The following is a 21,325-nucleotide window of genomic DNA, read 5'->3' as shown; positions in this document are numbered from 1 at the left end:
CCCTGTCTGCTAAAGTTATTGTTTAGGAGGATGCAGAAGGACAGAGCTAAAATTTGTGTCAAAATCATGTACAGTTGAGATGTACTGTACCTTTATAAGGTAAAAGATATACACCACTTAAGCATACCTCTCAACCTCAGGGTAAGAAATCTGGACAAAGCCATAAATAAAAGTGGGACAGGCCCCAAAAAATTGGGACAATTTTTAAATATTTCTCTTACAAACTTAGAAAGTTGATAGAACAGGTTTTGGATTAGCATGATTTTCCAAAGGGTATGAAGTCTGAAACTCAAATGTTTGCCATTTTCTAACTTCAAGCTTTAATGATGTGCCACCAATTTACAAGAAAACCACAATTTTATGAAAAACGGACCACAAACATGAGGCAAAAATCTGTTCATTTGAGAGGTATGCCCAAGTGTACCTCATAAGTCTCAAAAAAACCACACCCGTTTTGATCCACACTAAAATGGTCAACCACACATGAACTGTATTTTTTAAACAAATAGTCATATAATACAGCTCTTGACCCCCTACCTCCAGAATCGGGTCAAATAAATCCAAACATAATTAGGAGCACTTATTTTAAAATATTAATACTAGTAATCTAAAAAGTTGGCAGAACATATTAACTAACGTGCGTTAGCTGTATGGAGTAAAAGAAGTTACAACTTCTAGAACCTTTTCTCCGAAAGCCAGCAGTTTTACTAGGGACTGGAGACGGGAGAGTGTGAAGTCACTGGACGAATATTTTGCAAGGATGAAGAAGAAATAGTTTTTAAGGATGTCATGTGCTTCTTGGTCGAATGCTTGAAGTTGAAGTTGTTAGTGATGTTTTTACTTTTTGCCAATGCCTTCCACAATGTGAGAAGTTAGCATTCCAACAAAAAAATTGACAGCTATACAAACAGTAAGTCTACCTCCCACCGACCTTTAACCACAGTACACCAATAGTCACATTGGTCTCTCAGGAGACTGTCTTCACCTAACAGCTACTGTTAAAAAAAAAAAAAAACTACAGCTCAGCACGCAGTTCAACGGAAGCACTTACAAAAATAACACCTTGGATTCGAACGCATCCTACGAGTCTAATTCAACGTACTACACTTCCAAACAAAACTCAGCAACAAATAAAAGCTTTTTACCTACCGGGACAAACAGCCAACAAGAAAACAGCAATCCTACAAACGCGTACGTCATTATTTCACTCTTCGCTTTTTGTTCCAACTATTCCGTCAATTTATAAATTATTAATAAACCACAACTACTTCAAAACTCAAGTAATCCCTCCACCAACAACACAGACACTGAAACCTTTTCCAGAGATGAATACTTCTGCCCTACTCTTCGAAGTGGCCCCGCCCATCACCGTTTGTGATGGGTGAGGCGTTGGTGGGTTTTATTTAATTTCGTTATTTGGTGGTGACATCGTGTTAGTGTGAGGTTGGCAAACAGTTTGTGTAATCGTATTGTTAGCAGACAACGGTAAAAACTAGCCTTTGTACCCAGACTCGGATTTCCTGAAGGGGTCTCCGAAATCTGTTTTTTATCAACCCATTCAGTTTACTGTTTTAATGATAGTTTGAATCATAGCTGTCCACCATCCGTCATTAGTATGTGGAACATTACTTCTCATAAAGTGGAATACTTACTAACAAGGTACTATCGCTTTTTCCTAGGAAGGTTACAGAATGGTTAAAAATGTGTTATTGTATACTTGGACAAGCTTCTGCCGTGAATATTACTAATTAAAATAATCATTAGAGATTGATGTGTGGCATACCTTGGTAAAGCGGAACAATGAGAAACATGATCTTTTTAAGACTTGAAATGACGGACTTCATCAGATCTTCATAGGTATAGTTGCCCATCTCTTTAAGAGTTTAAGAAACTAAGGAAAAGTAATTTCGCTTCGTTCATGAAATGGCGGCAAATGACCACGTGTGGGCGGTAATGGAGAACACTAGGATGCATATGTCGCTTTCAAGAATGAAGATGCCAGTATTGCAACCACATTACCATACCACTATAGCATTTATTGTGAGCTAAAATGTTAATACAAATATCAACATGCACCTTAGAAGGATTAAGAAGTATGAAACTTTAATGTTTGTTGTTACAGACTGACTGTAAGCCTCAATTATTTATCATAAAAACAAAAATGTAAGGAGGGCAAGGGCAAACATAGGAGAGACATTCATGGAATTAAAATTAATGTAACAATAGGTTTTGCATTAAAACACGTTTTCGGAACTATTATGACATTAACTGTAATTTTCAGTAGTCTACCAGAAAAATCAAAATTTTTTGAGGGACAGGGCAAATTATGAGGTGAAATCAAGGTCGTTTTGCAAGATTACACAACCGTATAAATGTTTTCTTAGCATCTGAAGTAAAGGATTGCTTTGCTTTGTGTATTGATCTTTTTTTTTTTTTTTTAGCATTCTTGCTGTTTATAAAACACTGTGTGTTGCAGTAACAGCGAGCAGCTGTCAAACTACTCTAATGCTGCAACATTCTTAGCAGTGTCAAACGCTACTGCGGTCCGGTGTTCTATGTGGTTACTGGCCACATATGAAAAGCTGTGTTTTAAAATTGTTCGACAATTAGGGAAATATGGACTCAAAATTTAGTAGTGTGGAGAATTTGCCCTCACTTTATCATAGGGCAGTGAATGAATTAGTACCGCAAGCCCTTTATACCTGTCAGCTGTACAAGTTTTTCGCAGAATCTCCATATTTTATTAATTGATAAGTCATTTAGTTAGGGAAGCCAGTTCCAAACTGTCAGGCACGTCCTGGACCAGCTAACATCGACAAAGTTTAATGGGACCAGGAACAAGACATCAGTGCTCTTGCTGGCTATAAAAGGTCTTTGCAACAGGTATAGTGAAGGGTAACAAGATGATATTGTATGTCAAGAACAAGGTACATGACATTGCTAAGGACATATCCACTATTGGAGATAGACTAGCAGCACAGGAGCAGCTCAGAGAGATAGATAAGTTCCTGGTCTCCCAGTCGGGAAGAGGGAGCAGACCATAACTGACGTACCACTCAACCTATTACTACAACAATTTGGACAAAGCCTAAAATAATGGGGGACAAAGGCCCAAAATAGGGACATATTTTAAATATTGCCCTTATAAAGTTAGAAAGCTGCTAGAATAACATAATTTGTGTTAACGTGCATTTTCTGAAGGCTATGAAATCTGAAACTCAAATGTTTTTCATTATGTAGTGGCTTCAGTCCCAGGTGATTAGCCAGAAAAACACAACAGACCTAAAACAGAGGTGAAACTGGATGTTTGAGAAAATTGCAAACTGGCTGTGGCTTGGATACAAGAATTACATTGGTGATGACCAACAAGTATGGGTAGGGGTTGCACCAGGTGAAGAAGTGTTGCCACTATGTATTTTTCTTTTCTGAAGAAATGTCAAGCAGAGGTCTTTATTTCACCACTGAAGAAAATGTCCAAAAGTGACCAGACAAACTCTGTACTGCTGTATCTGTTATACTTTATTTGTTTCGGAACAAATTCTTGCCAAACAGTAAATTCTGTCAGAGCTATTTCAAACAGTAAATTCTGTCAGAGCTATTTCAATTCTATTCTAACACAGCTGGACAGATGAGTAGACAAAAGCCCACTTAGTCTAAACGTCACTACTGAATGAAACATACTGTCCAGTTTATATACCCTTTTCAACCAATGTTATTTTTAATGTCCTTGTGACTTGTTCTTCTGGTTTCTGTGTCTGTGTCATGAAAAAGTCCATGGTTATTTCGGTACTTGCGTATTATCCCAACCAGATTTCCGCTGTTGCGATAATGCGCATGATGGCCTGAAAACGAGTGTGGTAAATAATGTCAGCTGATATTTAACGTCTTTACTGCTGAAAAAAATATTTGGCTTGCATTCAGGAAGAGAAACAGTTGTTTTCCTCTTTTTCCTGTTTTGCGTGCATTACACAGGCACGCTTCAATTGGCAGGGTTACTGTGTTACTGAAGAAATGATTACTGTAACTGTGCGGAAGCAATGCTGACAATAAAAAGAGACACCCATGGAAATGTTTTCGGTGAACTGTTTGTCAACGTTTTTAAACACACCTGAAAAGACACCTTTGTGACAGAAACTTGCAAGAATGATGGGGAAAGATGTTGACAGGTGATTATGGGGTTGTTTTTTCACATCAGAAGTTGCCATCTGTGGTTTGGGTTGGTGTTGTAATTGTGACATATTCGGACAAAGTCAGGATATGCTTCAGTGATTTCAGCATGTTTTATGGCTGAAAAGTTGTGCATGGCTTATTCGCTGGTTTTCTAATTGTATGTGGGGGGAGTTGTCAGCGATTACAGTCAGGAGGGCTTCAAAGCAGTATTTGAGGAGCAGTTGCAAAAAACAGCATGACATGCTGTCGGTAAAGGGCATACATAAGTAGCTACATTACTTTTTTAAGCTTGTACTGATAACCTTGCATAAAACAACCTTCACTGTGAAACAAAACAGTTTGTATGCCATTTTCACTACATTGAGTCACTTTTAAACATCCAGAAGTAACCAGTATTATCGCAAAAATCTGGTTGCGATAATATGTAAGTACCGTTATTTCATGCCCTTTATTGGTCCTCGCTGTATCTGAAGACTTCACAAAACTCTCTCCACATCATCTTTGCGTCACTTGACCTGTCTGCATATTATTTATTTATTTCTGCATCTGAAAGCCAAGAAAGTCAACTTCCTTTTTTTTCTATAACAGGATGCATTTACAGTAATGCCCACAGCTATATGTTATTAATATCTAAGCTGAACATAACTTCTTGCAAAGCAAGCATATTATTTTGAAAACCGCTGTTTGGCCTTGCACATTTCCTTTCACTGTACACATAGTATATTGGGGAAAAGCATTTTAATTTACACACTATCTATCACCAGGTTCACAATAGCCATTGGATGACTGTATTGTGCACTACACTAAATGTGTGGAAGGATGTTTTCATCACAAGGCTTCTAAATTTACATCTTCCAGGTACCTCTGGTCTGAAACTGCAATACTCTTCACAGCAAGATATGTGTGTGCCCATATGCTATTCACATATTGTTTAATTTATCAATGTACCAACCACTGGGGGTAGATATATGTTTGAGTGTGCCATATCTTGTGTTTATTTTTTTTTTTCACAAGTTTAACTGGTAGAGAGTTCAGCACAGCGGGACAGCCTATGCCTGATGTCAAAATGTCACCTGTGACTGAGGATGGCAATATGTACATGGCAGAGTCTGATGACTAGTGTTACTGTCAGCAACACTAATATGAAAAGGTCTGAAAAAAGTTGTAGTTAAATAAATTGATTCCCTGGGCATTCCCCAAAATCAGGGACAAAAACAATAAATATGTATATATCATTTATTTATGTTTTGATTACCAGAGTAGAGCACTGATCACAGCATGTCCAATTGCAGGCTCAGCCCAGGTTTCATTCAAGCAGTAGCTTAGCTTCTCAAGAAACACGTAAAAAACAGAAATTATACAATTTCAAGTGCATACAACAATACATAAGCATTGTGATACATTTACAAAGAATAATTAAGATAATAGGTGTTTGTAAGGAAAGGCAATGCCTGCAAGTTCCATCTCATTGATACAGAATGAAGATGGTAAAAGAGAAAACAATATAATCATAAAAAAGACAGGTATGTACATATTTACACAAGACAGCATATTTAAGGTTACAATGGAGAATTGAATGTAGTGGTGTTTGTGAAAGGCGTGTCCACAGTCAAGATCTTGTCCTGCATACAGACATTTGCATTTGTGTTGTTCGGTTAGATACTGTTTGAATTCAGGTATGAATCTACATTAGTTTACATTATCGGTGAGGGAGAGATTGTCTTAGTTTTGGGAGAAAGTATAGAGAATCTGTGGTTCAAACAGTAGTTTTATGCTTCAGCTTTGAAGTACTGGGTCACCAGTAGTCAGGCTTCTCAGATTGCAGGCAGATATAGCTGTGATGAGTTTCATTGGAAGGGAAGGTGTTTGTTGAAGTTGTTTGAAAAGTAGGGAGCCAAGAAGAAGTATAGCTTTGACTTGTATAAGCCCGTTTTTCTTGGATAATGTGTGATAATGGTGTTCACTGCTGGGAAATTTGTGATGAAATGACATATTTTATTTGGTAAGGTCTGTAGAGTTGTGTTTTCAGCTGAGATTGTGGTGAGCAAAGGCAGTCTGTATTCCAGTTAAGCAAGTAAATATCTTTGCCAGTGACTACCCTAGCTGGAGCCGAGATAAATTATGACATTTTTTGGCCTAGAATAAGACATAATTGATTTTGGATCTCAGTTTTTGAACGTGTTCCTGAAAGGTGAGGGATTGGTCAAGCCAAATAACAAGGTATTTAAATGATGTATTATTTTTTTCAGTGTGAGAGTTATCTTCAAGTATATTGAGAGGTGGGAACTTTAGAAAGAAATATCTTAGTGCTAAAGAACATAAGCTTTTTTCTTTGAGCTGAGAAGTTTTTTGGTGATGAGCCATTGTGTAGGTCAAGAAGGTCATCTTGCAGTTGTCTTTTTATGACATGGTTTGAAGGATTTGACCTGTAGATGACCTCTCTAATCTTCATATAACATGAGTTGTAGCTTGGAAAAGTCAACAGTTTGTTTATGAAAACAGAGAATAGTAATCGAGCAAGAAAAGAGCCCTGTGGAACACATGAGAAAGTGTAGGAGCCAATCTTTAAATTAACAGACCTGTTAGAAAGGAAATCCTTGAACCATGAAGTGTTTTCCCTGGACTGAAACCAATGCCTAAGAGATGGGTGAGAAGGGATAAAGGCTCAAAATTAGGAACAGCTTTTACATTTTTGTACTACTCAGCAATTGAAAATTAATTTGGGGTGGGCACCTTAACTTTCTCCTGGTCTGCATACCTGTCATCTACCTATGAACCTCTAAGGAACATGACAGACAAAGAAAGCTTGAAATTATTTTTCTGAAATAAAAGATGTATGTCTGTAACTGTAATTGTTGCCATTATTTGCTAACTATAATTTACCACTTTTTCTCAAAAAGTCACCAATCATAGGAGTATCAGAACAATGTTTTAAATATCTTTATTACATTCTTGCAATGCAGACAGTGACATAGTTACACGTGCAATCACAGAAAAGAGAACAAACCATAGGGAACATTTTTTCATTTTCATGCATTATGCATGTTTTCTTTTTAATAATCATCATTCACTTCAACATTACATAGATTGCTGAATTCTTGCCTTCCATTAAACCTCAGTCCTCCTTCATAACATTCTGATGCATTGTTGTCACAAATTCTATATATTTCTATGTAGTTTGCACCTTCCCTAAATAGCCCATTTCCAGTTCTTTTATGTCCTTTATAGTATTCTGTACTTCAGTTACAGTTGGTTTAGATTTTGATTTTGATTTTCACGGATATCCTTGAGAATCAAGGACACTTGAGAAGATGGTGAGCGTGCTGCATTGCCTGCATTATAGTGTGAAATACGTGCACAGTAACATGGAGTATAGGAACAGGGACCAGACAGGAATTCTTTGGTCGCAAGAGGATAACATGGCCTTCATTGGTAATTCCATGAGGCATATGGTAACTTTCCTCTGATCTTCTTCTGTGGACTATGCTGTCCACTGTTTTGGGATGGTCAGGATGCAAGGTGACTAGTCATAGACCGAGCATACCCAGATGACATAAATCATTCCTGAGACAGCATCACTGTTGGCTATGGACAAACAGACATTCAGTCCTGGGTGTATCTGATCTCACATTTGCGGGTGCCGACACTCGGGTTTCATAACTAGGACACCAGGCCTCATACTCTCACTTTTGTAGTTTTTCACATTTCATATCAACTGTGGGCAGACAAAGCATTACACCTACTCATGGCCATCCTCCAGGTTATGGATGCTGTACATTTGCTAGCTCCTAACATGGGACATTCTGTCAGGGTGCAGATGCATGCTTCAGTAGTTCTGTGCTATTCCTGCCATGGACTGCATTGAGCCCCGAGACCTCAAAACAGCATATTGCACATGGTAGTTCCATCTCATCCCAGAAGAATATGATCCCCTGGCTCCCCTACAACCTTTACCAGTGTGTGTGGCACCACATCCACTTTCCATGACCAAGGTCCAAATGATACTTTTGCTGTCACCTGTTACTGTGTCTCACCATCTGTGGCTGAAATACACAGCACTGACAGCATTATATGTAGTCTGCTACCTGCTTGCATGGTAGCTATAAAAACTTGCTTTTGTAGCCACTTATGTGTACACCTGCCAATTAAATGACCATGTGGACAGTCCCCCCTTATGAACCATTGGTATAGGCCAAACGTGTCATGTGGGAATCGTACCAGGTAGATCCTGGATGGCAATGTGTGTGTGTGTGTGTGTGTGTAATCAGTGGCTCCCAGGACCTCAGAAAAATGAGCTATGCTGTAAAATGCCTGCACAGTGGTGGTTCTCAACTCTGCAGTCCTTGGAAACCATGTACATTCCTCTACATTTTGCAGCATAATGCCATGAATTTGGTGTAGGTTATGCCTCTGATATTCCTGTCACCTCCTATTTTGTCATTGAAAGGTCACTGTAGCTAGGGTAGTTAAAGTGTATTGGTCATGTTTGCAAGTGCCTTTGCTTTACAATTGATTTCATTTCCTAGAGTACTCATAATAAAGGTGCAAGTGATTCTGGTGCCAAAGCTACTGTCTAAAACTAAATGCAAAAAGGTGCATTATTACCCCTTTTGGCAAAGCGGAATTCCCTGCTAATTACAATATTGACAGCACCCCCCCCCCCCAAGTTCAAACCTAGTGGTGCAAGGTCTGGGAACACAGGTTGATGGCAATCTGAACTTCAACCACCAAGTTTCCACAGTGGTAAGGAAAGCCTTCTGTGTTGCGCATCTCATAAGTAAGGGCATCACATCTGGGTCTAAGGATGTTGTAACTCTGCTGTACTCTACCCTCATCAGACCATTAGTAGAGTACAATGCTCCCTTCTGCATGTACCTCACCAGACACCTGCAGCAGCTGGAGAAACCACAGAGGTTTCTCACCAAGAAAATACAGGGCCTCCAAACCATAACTTGTATAGATAGATTGAAAGCTGTGTCACTGTAATCTGTATCATATAAGCTGCTAAGGCAACTTGTGCTTGGACTACAGGGCAGTCTCTGACCCTGCCCTGATGGATATTCTGCCCATCCACAAGTCAAATGGCGCAAGAATCACTTGCTGTAGGGATCTTAACCTAGCCTGTGACATTAACATGCTGGAGAGACAGCTCCCAGAGGTTGCTGCTACTCTGGAATAAACTTGAATTCAAGTGAAGCAGAGCTCCTCACTGACCTTATTCAAGCACAACTTAGACAAATGGATGGGAGACCGCAAATTCACCCGGGGGGGGGGTGGCACCCATGTCCCTCATGGACAGGGGTAGTCAGTGGTTATCATAAACCTGCTCTACAAATTATGTCCATCTAACTAAGCACAGTTGAGGCAACTCGGGATTAACATGCCTAGGCTTGTAATGCCTCTAGGGCTGGTAGCCTAGTAACCTCCCATGAACCTAGTAAAATTGATAACATTAATCTTTCACATGGAATGAAATGCTGCTGTGAAACACTGTCCACTTCTAATCAACTTAAATCTGTTTATTAATAGTCAATGCTATATCTTATTAGCATGAATTTGCTGCTAAATTGTTTTATACCTATTTATATTGTTCTCTTTCTTTTGTATTTGTTTCACATATACATGCAGTCATTTAAAACATCTGTTTGTTTTTATCTTGGACTATTTACCATAGTAAATCAAGGTGCCATTGGAATCAGTGCCCAACCCAGTAAACAAAGTTAAATGAATAAATATATTGTTAATTAGTGTAAGTTGATTATTAGAAAAGTAGTGTTGGAATGAATAGGAATAACATCTCTCTCTCTCTCTCTCTCTCTTATGAATCATAGCTGACTCCTAGAATGTCGTTGGTGACAGCCACCACTACTGGCAGAGTTTTCAAGACAAAAGGAGAAGTGGAAGAAGGTTGCCAAGTCTTTCACCGTATCACACATACATGCACTCACATCTACAGGCAAGTTAGAGTCCCTGGTACATCTTACAATATGTCTTTGGAATGTGGGAAGAAGCGAGAACACCCAGAGAAAACCCACTTGAACAGAGGGAGGACATGCAAACTCAGCACAGAAGGTGCAAAGAATCAAACTGGAGGACCTCTTGATGTGCAGTGGCAGCGCAGTTTGTTGCACCACTGTGAAGGAATAACATAGTAGATTTTAAATTGATATCATGGTGCAGTCACACCCTCAATTTAATTATTTTGAAAGTTCATTTTCTATAATAAGATCATAAATATTTTTTTATCTAATATAAATAGTTGGTATGGACTCTATAAACATTTTAATTTGAATTGTCATGATTCTGACAAATTAAAAATATCTTACAATAAGCTATTATATGTTATATAACAGGTTTAATTAAAATTATTGTTCAACTATTGAAGACAAATTGTAATACGCCATTACAATATATATTTTGATTAATCTTTGTTTTAAATACTGGCTGTATGTTACAGATAATGTTTGAGATTGTGTCAAAAGCCAAGGGTGAAAATAGAAGTACTATATTTATATATTTTCAATTATTTTAGGTTGGAGTAACCTTGAAAATAAGTAGTATACCATCCTATTTATGTTATGTCGAATTACGATGAAGAAACTTCAGTAAAGGTAGTTTATTTCACAATGTGTTTTAAATGTATTGTGCAGTAAATGAGACAGATGCATTTAATGATATGTAATTACAACTGGGATAGACTGCAAAGTTTTGATATATAAACAGGACTGAAATCCATTAAACGTCTGTCGGTACACAGTATTTTGGATATTTATTTTTATGTACATAAATATTAAATCAGTTATTAAAGAAGTTGGTCTGACTTCTTAGAGAGGGTTGAATTTAGTTGCTGAGAATACAGATTTCTTCCAGTCTGTTACTAGTGTAATACATCTTAGACTGGCATATGTTGGGGAACACTGTAAGGGGATTTATATGTTGCATAGATGGGAAAGACGAAGGTGGATGATTGCATTAGCTAGTCACCCTATATTTGCTTGCAATGTCTAAAGAACAAAGGCTGCATCAAGTGTTGAGAAGGACTTTTGTGCTGTTGGTCGTCTGAAACTGGGAGACATATATAGGCTTGCCTTATCCCCTGTTGGTTATTCTGAAGAGTAGACTGGGTGATGTGAAATGAAGTAGCTGCTTGTTATGGACTGGTGAGCCGTATGAAGGAATATATTGATTTTAGTATGCATTATTTGTATAAGAAAGTGTAGTTTTGTGTGTACATATATATATATATATATATATATGTATGTATGTGTGTGTGTATATATATATATATATATATATATATATATATTTCAGAAACAGTCTGCTAACCATAAGCGAACAGAAACCTCAGATGTAGTTAAACCAAAAACATGATCCAATAAAAATGTGTAAGAATACAAATATATAAAAACATGTCAACATTTTTCTAAAAAGTTATAAAATGTTTCAATTCATAATAAAACAGTGTCAAAACAGTACTCGCATCCTGACTAGAGCATCAAATAAGGAAATAGTAAAAGTGGGTGATATACATATAATAAAATAAATAAAAATAATGTAATAATAAAGTCTATTGAACACTCTTTTTAAGTAAAAAACTCTTTTATGAGTTTTAGGTTTTAATGTCCTTGGCAGATCCATTCCCTATACATATGTCACTTAAAGTTTTTTTTTTTTTTTTTTTTTTGCCATGTATAATGAGTATTTTTGATTGGTTAGTTGGGTAATCAAATGACTGTTTTTTTTGTCTCACTTAATCCACTTTTAGATGTTGTTTGCTTTAGTTCTGATGAAGTCCTAACTTTTTAAGAGCAAAAGCGCTCAATTTACTTTCAGTAATAATAAAATTTTGTTCTATATTTTACTACAGCTAAGGTTTCTATTTCCTTAAGGCGTGCTGTAGTTAGCAGATTTTTCTGGGATTTTTTGGTTTGTTTTGTTTTCCCCGCTAAGCTGGTTTTATTGTTCTTAGTAGTACTTTACTCCGTTCCCTCAGACAAGGTGTAATTGGACCAAATAAGGATCTGGATGATATTACGGAGTCCATATTTAGCCAGTGCAAGAAATGGTGAGTAAGAAAGTGATATCTTGAGAGTTCAGACAATGTGGAGATGAGATTTTATGAATGGAGAGACTGAGTGAAGATAAAGGTAAACAGAAGGGAACAGCTGAGAAGACATTCCCCAGGATTTAATAAAGTCCGTGTAGGCACAGTGTAGAGCCTACATGGAATTTTACAGTGTCAGTGTACACGGTTCCCCCTAGGAAGCACACCATGCATATTAATCATGGTGTGTTGCCGAGGGAGAGCCGTGGAACATGGTTATTGAATCAGTGTAGGGAGTGTAGTGCCAACAGTGTTTGTAGATGAGTAAGACACTCCCTACACTGTCCAGTTGTATTATGTCAATGTTTATTGTATTGTTTTTAAGTGTTTTTTTTTTTTTTTTTTTTTTTTTTAAAGGATGTTTGTGCAGCATGGCACGGAGTGCAGTAATGCTAAGCAACACCAAGACATCTACCAGACATCTAAAAGTAGAAACCGGATGCAATTAATTATTTATTTAAAGGTCAATTTTAAGCATAGCTGAGCAGGTTTGAGCGGCAGAGCGTGATACTCAACAGTTCTTATAGGTAGCTGAAAGGTATATGTAAAGGTATAGCAGAATTCCACATATCCTTGTAGCTAAATGGGTAGAGGTAGAGCCTCATGAGCAGTAGGTGCAGGGCTTGAATACATTGAAGGGAAAATAAGCATTTATTTCTGAAATATAAATTATACCAATTATTTTTAAATTCTGGCCCACTAAGCTCTGCTAAAGCCTGCTAAGCACCACATAAACACAATAACTGCTGAAAATGTTCATGCACTGCTTGGCTGTACTTAGCTGGTTTGCACACAACTAAGCATATGGGTCCACGAGTTTTCACACTGTTCAAATCAGTTGTGCTGGTTTGCGCACTGCTAAGTGACTCACTGCATTTTTAAATGTTGCCCAGTGGCGTGTAAGAGCAGGAAAACAGGCTATATTAAGCCCAATAGGTGGGAATACAGCATAATCCATTGGAGTTCTATCTCTAAAGGATACTATAGCAAACAGTGAGGGTTTGCGCTTTTGGGTGCAGCGTTGGGGCATTCTGGAGTCCAGGGTCATGGTCAGACTCCTAGTAAAAAAAACATGAAGACCGGCTTCTGCAGGGAGGTTACCAGGGCTCAGAGTGCAAGGTAGAGGCCTGTGACCCGCTGGCAAGGGAACTCACCAGTTCAACTGGTATCCCCCTGCACAGGTGAGCAGTGTCGTCACCACCACAACAACCTGAAGAGATGAAAGGGGGATCTCTTGGACACCTGGGTCCAATAATTTCGGGCAGGGAATGTCCCATATGTATGTAAGCAAGTTTACCTCTGTTTCACCAAAATCTAATCTGAATGTCTGCTAAACTGGTATGCATAATGGTGTGTTTCTCTCCCAACAGCTGCAGAGGAGAGGGCTCACAACCTTGAGAAGCAAGCTGGGCACTTGGCCAGGTTACTCCATGAGTGTGGTGACTATGGATGTATTATGCTAACTGTAGTGAAATAAGCAAGAAAGAGTAAAGCATTACGTACAATAAAGTACGTACAGTAAAGTTTGTATTACAGTAAAAGTGAACTTAGAGCTGTAAGGCAATAAATGAATAATGCCAACTGTAGTGCAATAAAAACATGAAACAACACCATTACATGCATTAAAGTATATACAATAAAGTCTGTAGTGCAATAAGTGTGGAATTAGAGCTGTTTGTCAAGAAATGCATAATGCCAACTGTTCTGCAATAACACATGAACCATCACCCAGTAACACCAAGGTAAATTGTCTACATCAGAATTGTCTTGATTTAACCATTTCAGTGCAACTGTATGCATTCAGGTTGTAAGGTAAGGTGCTGCAGTCAAGTATAACACTGTAATAGCCATAGAATGCAAATATAATGGCAGCTATATGTCTTATTTAACACACATAGTACCGTTCAAGGCTGTTTCTAGGCCAGTATTGGTCACATAATGCTCTGTCATCCACAAACAGCAGGTAACCAAGGTATATGGGTGAGGTAGCCCACTCCATGATCTGATGATGTTTGTTGACTTCACAGATATTTCAAACCAATAACAATATATTGTGTATACCTGCATTCTATATACTAATGTATAGATTATCTGCACTCTCTGTCATGCTTGTATTTCATGCATGTATGTTCTACTGTCAGTACAGTCTAGTATAAAACTGTAGTACTACTGCCAGGTCATATATTGGTTCCAGGTGAGCTCTAGGCAAATATCAGTCAGTCAATAGTCAGCAGTGACTAAGTAGCTCAGTTTGTTAAATGCTCTGTCTGTAGTACATTTTGCCACACACAGACCATGGTTCAAATCTAGTGCTATGTAGCATGAAATATTACAGTATCAGTCACTTAATGTTTACAAATTCTCTCTCCACAGGAACTACAGGTAAATGGGTGAGGTAGCCCATATTATGAGTAAATAATTGTGTGTTTAGATATCACAGAATGTTAAAATCATTAGCAAGAATGTGAAAGTACAGCATAACATAAAATAAATAAATATAATAATAATAAAATAAAATGTAATAAATCAAATGTGTAATCTTGGTATGGCTGTATGCTTGGAGTATCTGTTCAAAGTTGCTGTAGCCAGTTCATACACTCCATGCAGATGTGCTCTGCAGTCACTGCTGTTGGGTTCTATCCCCATGCCTGCCAAGCAAGGCATGAGAGTTTAGTTTCTGTACTGTACACATACATGTCTCTCAAATGTAATTAGTATGCGTAATCTGTCTGCCACAGGATTACCATTGGAATGATTATCTAAATTGCAAAGTATCACTACTTCAGCCCACAGTACACCATGTTAGTTATATAGGTCCACATGATGTGCAAGTGTTCTGTGTAGTTGTGTACCCACAGTTGTTCATAGGTAGGTACTAGGCTATCAACCCAAGGCCCTACGTAAGCCTAGCCAACAAGATTCCCTGGCTTAGGCCACCCAAGAAAGTTATTTTCCTGTGCCACTGTCGAGCAGAGACACGGAAGTGATCCCCAGGGTGTATTTCCTATTTCCCATCCACTCATCAAGATTTTTCTTGAAGAGTGCTAATGAAGAACTTTGCTTGACATAGATGGGTAGCCTGTTCCAGAGTATGGGAAGTCTCTGGGACAGGAATCTATCCCTCCAGCATGTCCTGTTTATTGTGGTGACAAGGTTTAGGTCCCTAGAGCATGTAGCTCAGAGGGATTGGGATTTCTTTAGGTGTAGCATGTCCAAAAGCTCTGGGTTTGACATAGCTTTATATGTTAGGCAGAGATCACCTCAGAGTAGGCAATATGCTACGGAGTAAAGCTGTAGTTTTTTGAGACGGTTAGTGTAGGGCATTTGTTTGAGGCCAGTAATCCTCTTTGTGGGGTACTTCTGTGGCCTTTCCAGCTGCTGCAGATGTCTTCTGAGGTACATTCCAAAAGGGGCGTTGTACTCTATAATGGGTCTAATGAGTGTCGAGTAGAGAGGAACAATGACCTCTTTTTTCCTGGATGAGAACCCTTTTATGATGAGGTGTGCCACGTAGAAGGACTTCTTGACTACTGTGGTGATGTGACTATCAAAGGAAAGACTACTGTCCACCTGGGTCTCAAGGTCTCTTATCACACATTCGGTGTTAAGTAGATTGCTGCCTATGTGGTAGTTCATGGGTACAGAGTTTTTACCAAAGGGGATGACACTGCACTTTTTGGCATTGAGCTTGAGGCCATGGCTCTGACACCAGGCATCTGTCTCAACGAGGCCCTTCTGTAGGATGCCCACATCATTTGTGGACTTGATTATGGCTCCTAGTGTGCAGTCATCTGCGAACTTCATTAGTCAGAGGCCTTCTGTGTTAGCCTATACTTCAGAGAAGTAGATACCAAACAGGTCAGGTCCAGGTTGCATGGCCAAAAAGTGTGGTATGAGTTATAGCCTGGTAGTGCAGGGGTGCTCTCTGGAGCCTTGAACCAGGTCTCAGTTACTGCACAGATATCGATGTTCTCCATTTTAAGGACTGCCTCGAGTGAGTGCATTTTGAGATTTAGACTTCTAGCATTGAGTAGCATTACTCACAGTTTTTGCTTGCCTGTTCCTGCTACAGTGGTGAATTTGTCATTTGAACCTTGCCTAAAAAAGGCACTATAGGGGCAGCAAGAGCCTTAGCCAGTATCCGGAATCCCAGGGGCAACAGGTGCAGGTTGTTACTGCTTGGCCCATATTGTCCCATGTGAATAGCTTGAGAGCTATGTACATGCAAAGGCCCAGAGATAAGAGACATGTTTAACAGTTTGCCCCTACAAAGATAGCAAGTTGATAGAATAACAGATATTGTAGTAGCATGCATAGTCTGATGGGTGTGAAGTGTGACACACGTGTGTCTTCCCTTATTGACCTCAGCCCACAATGATTGCCAGTGCACTGCCAGATGACCACAATGGTATGGGACACTGAAAAACTGTGGACATACTTCATAAATCCCTACAGTGGGTGGTGTTTTTACCTAATCTCTGCAATGCTGTAGTCTCCACACCCCAGTAATGTCCATCTCAAAAACTAAGACAGGGGCCAAGGTCTACATGAAGATCTTATATATTGCACTGTGGTGGCATGTCATTGGCTAATGATAGTGCAATACAGCTGTTTGGCTGTATTAGCAATTCTGATCCACAGAATGGTGCAGAGATAATTACCTGCTAATGAGCAGTACTTTAAAAAGGCAAGAAGCTGGTTATGGGGAACAGGTCTGTATGAGAATTAACACACACACAGAGTGTATTATCAAAAGATTACTGGAAGCAAAGTTCAACAAAGGAGTACTGCACTCCATGAGGTATGTAATAGATTACCCCATATAACATGATGCAGATAGAGGATGGAGGTATGGGGAATAGGGATTACAGCAGTAAGCCTGTCTTCAATCTATGGTGATGACATGTCATTGATACTCTCCTGTCCTACACCTACACGCATGCCTCTCAAATGTCCTTGATTTCAATCATATCTCAGCTCTGTCCCTGTCAATCCCACCTACAGTGGTCAGCTGTTGTAGGAAAGCTAGTGGATTACACATAGTACATAGTGACAAGGGAGGGTGTGCACCCTTGTAATTTCAAAAGATGTTCAGTAATTCACCTCCATGTCTCACATACTTAGTTCTAATACTGTAAAACTGATGTTGAATGTCCCAGATGTACTCTGGCTAGGCTCCTGTTTCTGTTGACAATTGTCCCTGTTTGGTTGATAGCTATGCCTAACATACCTGTCAATCTCCTACAGCAAGAGCTCAGGAAAAAGCCATAATTAATGGGGGGGGGGGCAAAGATCCAAACTCATGCTACATACCTGAGGCAGAGATACTACTACTGGCATATCATTCTCAATATAAGTGTACTGGGTTTTATGTGTAGTTCTATCACATACACTATCATACTGCATACCTTACAGGTGTATTGTACTGGCAACGTTAACTGGATGTAACTGAAGTGCATGTTATAATGGACCTGACTTGTCTGTGTATGTTGTTATGAGTTTGTTGTGCATGGGAGCAAAGATGTGAAGATGTGGGACATGTAATGCAGTTGTGGATCCTCATCTCCATGAGTCTGTGTGGATTACCATACATAATAGTGCAGGCAGTAATGTACTGCTGTTATTTTGCTTCTCACAGGTGACCGGGGGGTTGGAGTCTGTCCCCCTCACAACCTGATGTCAGTGTCTCATCAGATGCTGATGATAATAGTGGCTATAATGAGGCACAGGTGGGGTTGTCAGTGGCTGAATCTGTCCCAGAGGTTGACATCCCTCTTCTGCCCCCATTGTCACCACACACAGTCAGTATGCCCACACATACCCAGTCCCCAGAGGCCACAGATGTTGGACAGTCAGAGGGTGGCGACATTGAACAGGGCAGTGTGACAAGTATGGCATCAGTGAGTGTAGACACTGGTCATAGCAAGAGAGCTGGCAAGGTCCCACAGAGGCAGATTGAAAGGATGCTCATAGGAGGACTGCTGTCCATCCACCACCTGCTGCAGGTGTCATATTACGGGTCACTTGCCGCACATTTTGGTCCATTATGGAGGCACAGGCATGTTCTGAATGCAACACCAGATGTTTGCTTAGGGTTAAGGATGCAACTTAGTTTGATATCTGTGACTGCCTCCACCGCAATGGGGACACCTTGGATCGGTTCATTGTTGTCATGGATAGGTGGTGGGCTGAGACAGTATCTGTCTTTGAATGCACAATGTCTGTGCTGGAACATCTGGTTGGAGTTGGGCATCGAAGACGTGACAAAGGTCAGCAACACCATCTGCTGGGAGTTCATGTGGCCATACACAGTCACACTCTCGTAGTGGCAGTACCTACAGTGCTACATTGGGAAATGTGCTGTCCACACTACGACATGGCAGGCCATGGGCACGTGGTCTTGGGTGGTCATGTGGGGGACAAAGCCCCAGCATTTTGCAGTCACTGTCAGGTACAAGCACCACATCTGATCTTGGGCATGGTGGTGCCAGTGCTACTCCTGGCAGAACCAGTTCACGTGTTCGTGGCCGGAGACGGTGGACTGTCCACTCAACCATGTACAGTCCACAGCTATCCAACATACACACACATGTAGGGCTAGCACTGGGCTTGACTGTGTGCAGACATACTCAAACACCACTGTCGCATGCAGGTCACCAACAGATACTGTTAAAGTTAGTAAATAAATAACATTAAGAATTTACCTTATTTGCCTTCAGTCTGGAATAACACTTTAGGATGTGCAAACAGAAATTTTATTTAACAGAGCTGGGAGACTGCCTTTATAGAAATTAATAAACCAGTCTCAACGAACAAAGGAAACTGCATCCTTTATACATTTGCTTACCAATTTAACCATGTGAGATTCTGATGTTACAGTACTTTTGGCAAATCAATGACTTTAGAAGTGTTTTCATTCCTCATGATTTTTGCTTTGGACTTCACATGAACACCTTCTTTTACATGACCCACCTGCTCCAAGGATCTTGTTTTCTGACCTTGGACATTTCACTTATCAGCAACCCTTCCCCAGCAACAAGTCACTCCCAGCCTGGAGGAATCAGGCTAAAAAATTCCTTTTACACTAGCAACATGCCTCTGTTCCTCCAACACTTACTTTTTCCTTGTTAAACATTAAAATAATACAGTTGAAACACAACAGTAACTTCTGCTTATGAAACTGTATTTTCCACAGTCCTGCATACAAATTATATTTGTTTTTAACAATCATATTATAGAATCATTAATGAAACTGGAAATTAATATACATTTTAATAAGACTGATATTGTCCCATAACAGTCTCCTCCTTTGACACTATTAATGTCATACATGTAATTAGATTTTTATATTTTTAGCTTAATAAAATAAGCTTTGGCATCATAGTATTCATCTTCTGCTGTGATATTTTTATTATCTGGTGTGTGCAGTAGAATTTCACATGCAGGCAAGGTTAAACATCTTGTAATTACAGATTTTAAAGTAGAGAATATTAAAATTATCAAAAATATAATAGAAAGTATGATTACAATATCTTGGACTATACTAGTTTCCAGGTTACCAAAGCCACTGCCCAACCATCCAAAAAGTGTCCATTGTTTTGATGTGCTGTCCAAATTTTTGGCCCTTTGCTTCATGAAATTTGCCATTTTTTTCTGTTCATCATGACAGTCACTAATATATGAACAGCAACAACTTCCTGTGAGGGCACATGACCCCCCATTTTGCAGCAAGCAGTATATCAAGTGCCAAGCGATTTTGTAACTCATTTCACATTTCAGTCATTTCTTGATTTACCATCCTGATGTGATGCGAAGTTTGGTTGACTACCTCCTGAAAAATTTGAGCAAGCATGGTGATTTTGAGCATTGTCCTTTGCACTCCATATTCAGGAGCAAAAACTGAAAATACTTGCTCTGCCCAGTGGATTGCTCACTTATTTTTCATTCTACCTCCTGGAGGATTTTCAGAGTCCTGAATAGCAGAAGTAATATAGCCCACAAAGCAGCAGCTAGATCAGTTTGTAGGCAACCGGTGGTAGGCAGGATCACCGCAGATGTAGTAACAATCTTTTATCATGCCCAAGCCACACCCCCAGTTATAGCTTTTTAAGTGCAAAGAGTCTAATATGCTTTCATGCCTGGTGTCTTTATATCTGCTGGTTCCTACCGGTACAGTCCCATTTCTGGCATAACATATGTTCCCATGATGTGTGGTTGCAAGTTGAAGAGACACAACCTTTGAGAAATCAGTCACATGTTGATATATTTAAAGAGCGGCGGGTGTGGGGGGTGCAGCCCCCCCACATAGAGGGTGCAGGAGGGCTTGCCCCCCATCTTACGACAGTTACTTTCTGTCCATTGTTTTTTTTTTTTGTGTTTGAAATTATAAAACTTCGAACATACAAGTTTGATCTTGTGGTGTTCGAAGTTTTATACTTTCGATCACTTAATAGAAATCCATCCACAGCTAGTGGAGTTTGGCTTTATTGGCCTGAACCTGTCCATAAAGACTTAAAAAGGAAAAAGTAAACAGTCATTGGCATTCAGAAGCCATATAGTTGAAACACTTGATGTCCTTAATGGGTCATTTGCATATATCCCATGGGCCTCTATTACAGGAGGTTTAAGGTACCACACAGTGAAAACTCTAGCTTGGCTAGATTTTTCTTTCTTTTTTTTTCCACATCTTTATTAAATTTACACATATGACGAAGGCAATCTTACATTTATATAAATGAAAAACATACAAAATTATATAACTTTAATTATACAGTTTACATCACAGACACCATTGAAACAACTGTAGTTGTAAACATTATATATTACTTATAAACCATCCAGTCATTGTCAGTTAAGCATTATATAGCTCCTTCAAACCTGCCTCTTAAACCTAGTTCCTGCTGTGCATATATTGTTCCTACAATTCCCATTTTTTCTTATGTAGTTTGTTCCTTCCCTTTTCTAAAGATCCCAATTCCAGTTGCTTTATCTCTGTTACTATATTCACTACTTCTAGTAAAGTTGGTCTAGACTTTGATTTCTATTTTCTAC

At 39.2% G+C, this 21,325-nt stretch overlaps 1 long non-coding RNA gene across 1 annotated transcript; it reads left to right on the top strand.

The window, feature by feature from the left end:
* Positions 1–1,034: 1,034 nt before the first annotated feature.
* Positions 1,035–10,929, top strand: LOC122801755. Its single transcript, XR_006364794.1, has 2 exons — positions 1,035–1,659; positions 10,002–10,929. It is a non-coding gene; the product is annotated as an uncharacterized LOC122801755 (long non-coding RNA).
* Positions 10,930–21,325: the final 10,396 nt, after the last annotated feature.

Source organism: Protopterus annectens, chromosome 1.part0, assembly GCF_019279795.1.
Source record: "Protopterus annectens isolate FY-2018-M chromosome 1.part0, PAN1.0, whole genome shotgun sequence".
NCBI classification, from domain to species: Eukaryota; Metazoa; Chordata; order Ceratodontiformes; family Protopteridae; genus Protopterus; species Protopterus annectens.
The sequence above is the reverse complement of the archived record's forward strand: the minus strand, read 5'-3'. Positions and strand labels throughout refer to the sequence as shown.